Consider the following 11,964-nt stretch of genomic DNA (forward strand, 5'->3'; position numbering starts at 1 on the left):
TCATGAATTCAAACCGGCAAGCCCGCCAACGTGTTTAACTAAATTAACCAGCACGGTCACGTGCGCACAGGTTAACGTGAACACATCTTGCTAAATGAGCGCTGAAAGTCGCTGTCAAAACTCTGAAGTGAGGAATCGCGCCAGCAGTGAGCGAATTTATCTTCAGGCATCTCTCGGTTCAACACGAACGAAACGTCGAAAGCACAGCGCATACGGCGCTACCGGCACTGCGAACACTCTGCAGACATCCCAGGTCGCTTGGAAGATGAAGCCCGCGTGGGCGCGCACTTTGACCACGTCGCAGATCGCTTTCAAGACGCACGAGCACCGGCAACGCGTCCCAAAAGCGTTTAGTACGGCGTGCGCGATTCGCGTGACCAACGCCGTAGAAGACGCCGCGGTTGTCTCCAGTCTGCACGGAGTGGTGGGCGGGGTACCGTACACCTGCCGACAACGTTCCGTGGCAATGCAGCGAAGGCTACGTGGGCGGAGCCTATGTACATGTATTACTACGCCAAGTAGTCCGAACCTTTCGCTCGAGGTTTCGGTTTTGGGTTCCGCCAGCGCTTTTCCGCAAATGGGCGTTTTCGATGACTGATTTCGTGCATGCATGTGGTAGATATATATTAGCAGTGTGAAGGCACCGTAAAGATTAATCATACGTATATCGTATTATATTTATGTGAAGCTGATACATACATATTTTATATATGAATACTTATAAATTGGTTCTTTCGCGAGCAACCGTAACCTGTAAGAAATCGCCGTTGTAGTGCAAATTTTCATACTACAACATCCTGCACGCCTGCATGGATTAACCAGAAAGTGTCTGTCCCTTCACTTCACACAACATTTCCCATCCAAATTTACGTACGCGCACGCACGCACGCACGCACACACACACACACACACACACACACACACAAACAAACAAACAAACACACACACACGCGCACACACGCACACACACACACACGCACACATACACAAGCAGTATCAACAGGATGACACTAGAGCAAATATGGGCTAACTTCCAACTAAGGTTCCTTGTAAAACTGCGGCGATTTATACCATTTACCAGAAAAAAAATACAGCTTTGAAGCCTAGATAAAAATTGGTGCTTGATGGAACAAAACAAAAATAAAGACGCTACAGAAAGAAACTACTGAACAATTCCAAGTGCAGGCAGAAAATCATTACTATTGGCAATTATGGATGCACTGTTCTTATTCGAATAGACAGCAACGCCGTTTTATTCCAATAGACAGACTTACAGCTTGCTCATGCAAGCACACTCTTCCAGTTTCATGCCATTGGGAAAAGAATGAGTTTCTTAGAAGGTAGCCGCTTGCGGACTTGATCACGTGTTTTTTTCCTGGCCTTGTATGGTTATTTGTATTGTCTCTCCTTCCTATTTTTGAATATGTTTGGTTTCATCAAGCACTTGTTTTTATCATGGTTTCTTGATGTACTACTTTCTGGTAACCTTTATAAATCAGTGCATTTTCACAATAAGCCTTTTACTTACAAGTCAGCGTACCCTGTTTTTACTGCTTCACACTGTAAGCTCTTGCAACATTGCAAAAATAAAAATTATATAAGGTACACTGAAGCATCATAAGGGCCATTAAAGTGACTTGTTACAGTATCAAAAAATAAAGAATTGCCTGGCCGCAAAGGGCACCAGAGAACACATAGAACAAACAAGAAAACTGCCATTATCTAACAACCGAAAGTTTAATGTACACGCCGAGTAAATGCTGGCTGACAAGCAATAAACCGAGCATTCACAAAAAGGATGCATTTCTAACGGAGGCCGTGCTTACAGGATTCTCCCAGCGTTTTTAGATCTACAGCTTCCATAATTTCTCTAGGCAGCAGATCGGCTCAGAATATAGCTCCTTCCTCTACAATGCATGCTCAGATGTTAAGAGTGAATTGTAGAGGAAAACTAGAGCATTCTGCGGAAATCGGCTGCCCAGAGAAATTATGGAAGCTGTAGATACAACGACACTTGGAGAATCTTGTGTCAGCATGGCGCATGTTCAACTTTCAGAGAAGAATGCGTTTCCTGTTCAGACCTGTATGGACACATACCAGTTTTTGCTGCTTCTTTTTTTGTAACTTCGGTTCATTGCTTGTAAACCATCATTTACTCAGCATGTTCAATAAACTTTCATTTGTTAGTGCGCCTTATGATAGTCTTGGTCTCTAGCAGACAAGTGTTCATTCTTTTTACAGCAGAGCTGTATATGCCTAGGCGAAGCACTCGTAGTACGATCACAGAAACCCTACTGCAGGGGCATGAGCCACTGTTTAGGGGGTTATGAGCCATTGCATTTGTCTCACGTGACGGACAAATTTCTCGTTGGGTAGGCATAGCAATACTCATGCATTTAAAGCATATGCATTTATCTACGTATTATTGCAGGGAAGGGACGCAGACGGGGACGGGGTTAAGATAAGATCATGATGACATAATTATCTCGCAGCAAAGGTGTGACGGGCCATTGGCTACACCGAGAGTGAGGTCGTTTCTCCCTCGCAGCAGAGCGCAAGTGCAGCAGTCTCTTTCAGGCTTTACAATAGACTCAAAAATGTGTCCCTGTATTGCAATAAATGAAATGTGCAGCCCTGGTGTGTTACTCGGTAACTACAGTGCCTAACCGAGTCATAAATACTATGCTTAAAGCATTACAAAACATAAATGTGTAAAATATATCAGAAAGACATTCATGAACCCGCTGGATTCACACAATGAATGAACCACTCATTGCACTCTCCATGGAGGTGAGTGTGTGAAGTGCAATGTGCGGCATTTCAAATAAACGATGTGATAAATTCAAGCCAAACGTGTGCATAACCTCATAAAGAAACACAGACATAACCACTAATTCAGAAAGACATTAACAAGCCGTCGGAATGAACACTGTGATAAAAACCGGGGCCGAATATTTCAGCTTCAGCGGGTTACCATCTGTACAGGGTGCATTGGCGGTAATTTTTTCTGTTATTGTTTGTTAAGTATTGTAAGGTTGTATCAGTAAAACATGTTGTTGCGCTAGTTGGTGCATTGTATTGGAGCTGCTTTTTTTGTTGTTGGTTTTTTTTTCAACGTTGGGCCCTTCGTCCTTTTGTAACTACTTTTTTTATTCCCCCTCACCTAATACTCCAACCTTGCACCCTGCGAGATATATAAATAAATAAGTACATAAGCACATGTCATTCATTCATCTACATAAACCTCGCACCATTCTTTCCTCAACAAACGACACTGCGTTGATGTCTCGCAGCGCGCATTTACATTAACTGCCGTTTGCATTTTGGTATAGTTTGTGAACAGTGTACTGCAGAAACATTACGTGACATTCAGGTTGTGACCTATTTGCAGGCTAACTGTGAGCAGTTAGCCTGCAAATAGCCTGCACCTCTCAGTGAGACCATTCGTCTGAGGGTGGTAGGCAGTACACGTCCGATGTACAATGCTGCACTAGTGGAGAAGTGCTTGAATTACATCTGAGAGAAATACACGGCCGTGGTCACTGAGGAGTTCGCGAGGAGGACCTAGTCGAAGCACAAAATGCTTGAGGCTGAAAGAGGTGACGTCCTGTGCTGTCGCCGTGGGAAGAGCAGCGGTTTCGCCGTATCGTGTAAGGTGGTCGACAGCAATGATAGCCCATCGGTTTCCCACCCTGGTCAAAGGTAAAGGTCCATAAAGGTCAATTCCAACGCGGCTGAATGGGCGGTCTGGGCATGGAAGGGGCTGCAATGGACCTGCGGCAGCATGCGGTGGTTTTTTTCGTCGCTGACACTCGTGGCAGCCGCGAATGAACTTGTGGACAAAGCGAAACATTCCGTGCCAGTAGTACCTTTTCGGTAAGCGTTCATACGTCTTGAAGACACCCCCGTGAGCACACTGCGGGTCGGAGTCAAAGGAAGCGCTGATTGTAGAGCGCAGCGTGCAGGGGATAACTAGGAGCCACTTCCTACCATCTGGCGAGTAGTTGCACTGGTACAAGAGGCCATCACGAATGTTGAAGTGCGAAGCTTGGCGGCGCAGTGTTCGAGTGGTCGAAAGAGTGGGTGCCTCGGAGAAAACGTCAAGAAGCGAAGCGATCCAGAGATCATGGCAGAGGAGACGGTGACGACGTCAAGAGCTGACAATGGGTGGTGTATAGTGGATATGGACGCAGGTTCGGTGCATAGTGCTGACCGCGACAGTGCCTCAGTATCGGTATGCTTGCGTCCGGAACGATATATAACGCGGATGACAAACTCTTGAAGTCGAAGAGCCCAGCGGGCAAGGCGACCTGACGGATCCTTCAACGAAGGCGACCAACATAATGCATGATGGCCCGTAACTACATCAAACGTGCGGCCATATAAGTAAGGGTGGAACTCGACTAGCATCCAGACTAGAGAAAGAATGCCAAGCATTCTTTCTCGGTGACGCTATATTTTGACTCAGCCTTGGTGAGCGTTCTTCTGGCGTATGCGACGACATACTCGGCGAACCCAGGCTTTCGTTGTGCGAGAACAGCACCGAGGCCGACACCGCTGGTGTATGCGTGCACCTCAGTTGCGGCCATAGGATCGTAGTGGCGTAGTAAAGGTGGCGACGTCGGGAGATGGCGAAGGGTGGAGAAGGCTTGGTCACACTCAGAAGACCATGACGAGAGATTGGAGGCGCTGCTTAAAAGTTAGGTCAAAGGCTCAATTATAGAGGCGAAGTTGCGCACAAACCGACGGAAGTAGGAGCATGACCCTATGAAGCTTCGTAACTGCTTTAGAGTCGTCGGTGTGGGGAAGTTGGTCACGACACGTAGTTTAGCTGCGTCCGGAAGCACACCGTCCTTTGATACGACGTGACCGAGAATTGTAAGCTTTCGTGCATCAAAGCGGCACTTCTTGAGATTTAGTTGCAGCTGAGTGGTCTTCAGACAACTCAGGACATGGTTGAGGCGTTCGAGATGGGTTGCGAAATCTGGCGCAAAGACAACAATGTCGTCGAGATAGCAGAGACACATCTGCCACTTCGAACCACGCAGAACCGATTCCATCTTGCACTCGAAGGAGGCAGGTGCATTGCAGAGGCCGAAGGGCATGACATTGAATTCATATAGACCGTCAGGCATGAAGAAGGCTGTCTCTGAACGGTCGGCCTCTGCTAAAGGCACCTGCCAATACCCGGAACGCAAATCCAACGACGAAAAGAACTAGGCACCTTAATTGTAGGCAATCAAGGGCATCGTCAATTCTGGCTAAAGGGTACACGTCTTTTAGAGTGACCTTGTTTAGGCGCCGGTGATCCACGCAGAAGCGAATCGATCCATCCTTTTTTTAACGAGAACCACAGTGGATGCCCACGGACTTTGCGAAGGGCGAATAACGTCGCGTTTAAGCCTATCGTCAACTTGGTCGGTAATAACTTGACGTTCCGCAGTAAAGACACGGTAAGGCCGTTGTCGCACTGGCGAGTTGGAGCCGGTGTCGATGTAGTGAGCGATGGTAGGAGTTCGGCCAAGGGCACGTTGGGCAACATCGAAAGCACCGTGGAACTGGTAGAGCAGCTTGAGAATAGCAGAGCGTTTAAATGGTGACAGTCCGACTGCGATTGAGGAATCGAATAGGTCGGCCGCTGAAACATCAGAAGAATTAAGAGCACTGACGACATCGAGGTCACGTCGAGCTGAATCTTGCTGCACGGAAAAAATTTGGCCGACGTCAATGGGTTGCACGCATCCAAGGGATTCACCTTTAAGCCGTTTGATGGGATACGGAAGAGGATTTGTGAGGCAGAGAGCGCTTCTTCCATTCGAAATAGAGAGGGTCAAATAAAGCAAAAGAAGTGGCTTCCGACTTAGAAGGAGGCGTGATGGTTCAAAGAATGCAACTTCCTCACATATGCTGTTGCAGATCACAGGGAGCAAAACAGCTGCTGTCAACGGAATTTCTGTTTCTTCTGTTACGGCTATTTTGTGTGCGGTTTGATGAGCGGGATTGTAGGACTGGTCGCAGAACGGGAAGAGGTCAAGTTCAGATCTGGCACAATCAATAGTGGCGTGACTATACGATAGAAAGTCCCAGCCAAGTATGATGTCGGGTGAGCAGGATAAAAGGACGATAAACTCAACAATGTAGTGCACTTTAGCGATTATAAGTTGAGCACTGTAGGCAGCTATAGGCCCAACAGCGTCTCCATTCGCTGTACGTAAGGGCATCATCTCAAGAGGCGTGGTCACTTTCCGAGCTTGCGGCAATGTGTGGCATCTATAACAGAAACAGCAGCACCGGTATCGACAAGAGCATATGAACGGGTGCCTTCTACAAAAACATCGGCAATATTCGACGGCATAGTTCGAGGACTTGAGCATTTCGACAGCGCAGTTCTTGCCTCACAAACTGCGGGGGCTAGTTTCCCTCATTTTCAGGGACTGGTCGATTGCACTAGAAAGCACGTCATGACTTTGAAACAATAAAGAAAAGCAATATGTTAAAAATCCTGCCCCAGGAAGAAAAACATCAGCAACAAACAACTTTGAGGCTGATTCCTACGTTAGGTGAGTCGGCTTAAGCCATCGGCGTTACCATTGAGACTCCCCTTTTTGTAACGCACCTCAAAGGAATATTGTTGCAAAGCGAGGCTCCAGCGCAGGAGGCGGCCATTTGTGGAAGAGATGGTCTGCAGCCATTGGAGAGGGCAGTGATCCGTCCGTCTCGAAGCATGCGAAGCGGAGACCGCAGCGAGCGATCGTACACCAGCTCAGCTGGAGAAAACCCCGTAGCCGCATGCGGCGCGGTCCTTAATGCAAACATCACCCCCGGCAGACACAGCTCCCAGTCAGTTTGTTGTTCAAAACACAACGCTCTCTACACGCGCTTCATGACGGAGTGGAGCTTCTCAACGGAATTCGACTGTGGGTGGTACACTGAGCCGTGTAACAGCTTTACCCCACACCTTTCGAGAAAGGCTGTCGTCAAAGCGCTTGTAAACACTGTGCCCTGATATGACTAGATTTGCGCAGGAAAACCCACTCGCGCATATATGGACAGTAGTGCATTGACTATCTCAACTGAGCTGAGTTCATTAAGTGGCACTGCTTCAGGGAACTTTGTCTCTGGGCAGATCACAGTCAAAATGTGTCTGTACCCCGTGGTTGTTACCGGCAGGGGTCCCACTGTATCAATAACGAGCCGTCTAAAAGGCTCCGTAATTATAGGTACCAACTTCAACGGCGCCCTCGATTTGTCCCCTGGTTTGCCCACCCGCTGACAGGTGTCACATGTCCTCACAAAGTGTTCTGCGTCACGAAAACACCCTGGCCAATAGTACTCTTGCAAGAGACGGTCCTTAGTCTTCTTAACTCCTAGGTGTCCGGACCACGAACCTCCATACGACAAGCGCAACAGATCCTGACTGTAGCACTGAGGCACGATCAGCTGATCGAACTCCACTCCCCTGCGGTCTAGATACTTCCGGTACAGGACCCCACCTCTTTCCACAAAACGAGCATTTTTCTTGGCGATACCTTCCTTGGCATTGTAGCGCATGTTTTCTAGGCTGCCATCCTTTTTTTGCTCGGCTATCAAAGCCGACCGGCTGACTTTTAGCAACCTATTAAGTCCGTCTGACGTAGGCGCGATGAGCAAATCTGCAGATAGCTCTTCTAACTTTCCCGTGTCGGGCATTTCCTCTCTAATATCTGGTGCCTTCAACACTATAGGCTCAATTTTATTCAGTTCGGACGTGCTCTTAATATCAGCTTGCTGCGCCTCTGACCCTTTCTCATTGTTCGACAACGTCGGCCCCGCAACTACCGCATTTGCAGCGAGCTCCCGATCTCTCGATCTAGTTAAGGCCTGAACGCTAGCCTCACCAAACAAAAGTTCCTTCTCGCGCAGGAGGTGATCGTACCTGTTCGAAAATAGGTACGGGTACTGGGGGGGGGGCAGCATAGATGACACTGCGGCTTCCGTCTCAAGTGCTGCGAAAGGTCCTTCAATAAGCGCTTTTGCTACGGGAAGACACACGCTATGAGCTTCCACGGCGTGCTTGATCCATGCGCACTCGCCCGTGAACATATCGGGTTCTACGTAAGAGGGGTGAACTACAGTCATTGTAGCTGCGGAATCGCGAGGCACTCCGCACTCTTTCCCGTTCACAAGGAGGTCTCGCATGTAGGGCTCGAGAAGCTTCATGTTCTCGTCAATGCTGCATAATGAGGAAAACACTGCTTTCGTTTTCGTTTCTGGACACTGCGCCCAAAAGTGACCCGGCATCTGGCACGTATAACACACGCGCGCTTGCCTCGTCTCGAACCGCTTTCTGCGTTCGGCTTCGGCTGCCGCCGTCTCCTTACGTTCGGTCGGACTGCTTTCGCTCGCATCCGCACTACGTGTGTCACCCTTTTCTCTCATGGGCGTGAACTTCGGCCTCTCAAACTTGGAGCCAAATTCCCTTTTGACCATCCTTAGCTCCGCGAGCCCGACGCGTCACAAACTCCTCGGCTAGCTCGGCGGCTTTAGCCACCGTACTAACGTCTGGCCTATCCAAGACCCAGTACCGCACGTTCTCAGGTAATCGACTATGAAACTGTTCCAGCCCGAAACACTGCAGAACTTTCTCTTGGTCACCAAACGCTTTCTCTTCTTTGAGCCACTCCTGCATGTTTGACATAAGCCTGTAGGCAAACTCTGTATAGGACTCACTTCTGCCTTTCTGATTTTCCCGAAACTTCCGATCGAACTCCTCCGCTGACAGCCTGTACTTCTTTAGCAGACTCGATTTCACTTTGTCGAAATCCTCTGCCTCCTCTCTCTTCAAGCGAGTGACTACGTCGGCCGCCTCACCGGGTAACAAAGTGAGCAAGTGCTGTGGCCACGTTTCCCGAGAGAACCCCTGCTTCTCGCACGTTCACTCAAATTTAACCAGGAACAAACCAATGTCCTCTCCAAGCTTAAACGGCCGCATCAGGTCAGTCATTTTGAATGATACTCATTCTCCTGCACCGTGTGCCTCACTTCCATTACGGGCGCGTTCCATCTCTACCTCGAGACGCTTCATTTCCTAAGCGTGTTGATGGTCGCGCTCTTCTTTTTCTTTATGCTCTTTTCGTTCGCGCTCATTTTTCTCTTTCTGTTCTTTACGTTCGCGCTCTTCTTTCTCTTTCTGTTGTTTACGTTCGCGCTCCTGTCTTTTTGCCGTCTCCCTCTCTACAATGGCAATGGTCTCAAGGCATTCCGACAGCTCGTCATCCTCAGCTTCTAACTCAAGAATAGCCCTTAGAAGTTCTGGTTTTCTGAGTATGTCTGAGACATCGAGACCCAACTCTCTTGTGAGCTCCAGCAATTTCGGTTTGCGCAACGACTTCAAATCCATGGCTGCTCTGAATGCTGCTTTCTCTACTGCCCACTATTGTCTTGCCGCAAACTAACCCTGCAGCAACGACAACCACAATTACTAGCTCTGCTTCTGACACTAACAAAAGCCTGGCAAAACTCAGAAGAAGAAAGTCCGGCACTCACCAAACCTCGCAGCCAAGAATTCAGCGCAGTCGTTCCGCTGCAGGCAACCAGTCATCTCACAGGGCTCGTTGCATTGCTCGCGGATGGTCGTTGTGCTGCTCAGCATACAGTCGACCGCATATCTTCGCGGCTGGCCTCCGTTGTCGCGATCTCACCGCTGGCAGCCAGTTGTTGCATCTGGGTCGCAAGCCCCAAGGGTAGCGTTGGCCTGGCGGCCTAGGGCACCGCTGGAAGCATCCGAAGGTCCTGGCAAAGGATGAGTCGACTGCTAACAGAACAACTTGTTTATTCTAGCATCGCAAAAGAGCGGCCGGTCAGGTCGACCGAAGTGGAGAGACGGGAGAGCACGTTACTCGATGGAAGAAATCGCAGCCTCTCTCGGCGTCCGTGGGCTGCTGCTTTTATACTCTCGGAGTCGGGGGCAAGGAGGAACGGCTCGGGATGAGGAACACGTGACGGCGCCGCACGGACACGTTGAGACCAGAAGTGACGCAACCGCCGGTCCGGCGCCGGTCAGACCTCCTCGCTTCACAGTTGGGGAGCACCTCTCCCCGGCTGCCGCGCTTTGACAAGCGTGGGCACCAACATTTACACACACACACACGAAGACACGTGGCATTGAAACATGCCTGGACGCGCTTGGGAGGAAGCGTTGCGGCAGCGCTGAACGGGCCAAAATGTCCGCCGTTTTGAACGAAGCCCCGGCTATACGCGGTTGCATCCGCGCCGGCTATACCGCGCGTCAGAGGCGAAACGTAACACTACTGAACGGGCACCGGCATGGCCTCGAAAATCTGCTCTTGAATGACGTGTCGAAGCATGGGAGCCAATGGCATTGGTCGCTGCAGTTGCTCCTGCTGTGGGAGCTCCTGACGCTGAGCAAACGACGGGAGAAACAACTGACGGGCCACCTCCTCACACACAAATTTCTTCGTTTGTGCGAGAAGGTATGACTGGTCAGGCATTATGTCCAGTGCAGCGAGTGGTTGATTGTACGTCTGAGATGAACGTCGGGTGAGAGTCCGCTGCCTTCTCAATTCGTCATAGCTGTGGTACAGAGTTACAACTTCAGGCACAGTGCCAGGAGACTTCGCAAGAAGCATTTGAAAGACATCGTCGTCGACGCCCTTCATATTATGCTATATTTTGGCACTTTCGCTCATTGAGGCATCGGCACGCCTGCAGAGATCGATTATGTCCCCAATATAGGTGGTAAACGTTTCATTAGGTTCCTGTGCCCGTGTGCGCAGCCGTTGCTCGGCGCGTAACTTCCGCACGGCAGGGCGACTGCAAACGGCAGATATTGCCTCCTTGAAAGTGGACCAGTTCTGAAATCCCGATTCGTAGCTCATATACCACAGCTTCGCCACGCCAGCCACGTAAAAGTTCGTGGTACTCAACTTAGCAGCGTCATCCCACTTGTCGGGTGCACTAGCGTTTTCGTAGGACGACAGCCAGTCCTCAACATCCTGGTCTTCCGTACTCGAAAATACCGGGGGGTCTCGCTGGCAAACCGGGCCTGGGCAAACGGCGCCCGGAGAGGTGGCGGCGGTTGGGCTGTGTCAGCTTGCACGGTCGAGTGCAACGTGCGGGATCGGAGTTCCAGGGTGTTGGCGATGTGCCTAGCCACCACCTCCACCAAATGTAAGGAGGTTTAGTGGACGAGTCAAACAAACGGGCAGTAGAGAGAGAGAGAGAACGGCAAAGGAAAGACAGGGAGGTTAACCAGAGATTATCTCCGGTTGGCTACCCTGTACTGGGGGAGGGGAAAGGGGAAGCGATAGGTGAGAGGGAGAAGGATTAAAAAAAAAGAAACTACACACACACGCACGCACACACAAACTGTTCCTGTGGGCACTGTCACGCAGCCCGCAAAGGCGTTCCTACTGTGATGCAGTGCACCGTACAATCCTGAGTCACACAGTGAAGTCACAATCTGTCAGAAAGTCCAGTGTCTTTTAAATACCGCAGCAGTGCCTTCATAGCCGATCGCGCTGATGTTCGCGTAGGCCAGTGTCCAAGGATCTTGTTTTCTGACAGTGGGCGCTTGTCCAGTTTGTCTAGGGTGGCTGAGAGGACTGCTCTTTGCGGGTTGAAACGAGAGCACTCACAAAGAAGGTGCGCGATTGTTTCATTGCACCCGCAGAAGTCACAAAGTGGGTTGTCGGACATTCCGATAAGAAAGGAGTACGCATTTGAAAATGCTACTCCAAGTCATAGACGAACTAGAAGGGTACAGTCGCGTCGTGGAAGTTCGGGCGGAATACGGAGTTGTAAAGTAGGGTCCAGGGTATGAAGTCGTGCACTTCTGAAATCGGATGAATTCCACTGAGCTAATGTCAAGTCGTTTGCCAGTACGGCAAGTTTTTTCGCTGCGTCGGCTCTCGAAAGAGGAATGGCAACGCACCTGACGCCGTCATGGGCAGATCGGGCAGCTGC

This window comes from Dermacentor albipictus, chromosome 1 (assembly GCF_038994185.2).
Source record: "Dermacentor albipictus isolate Rhodes 1998 colony chromosome 1, USDA_Dalb.pri_finalv2, whole genome shotgun sequence".
Lineage (NCBI taxonomy): Eukaryota > Metazoa > Arthropoda > Arachnida > Ixodida > Ixodidae > Dermacentor > Dermacentor albipictus.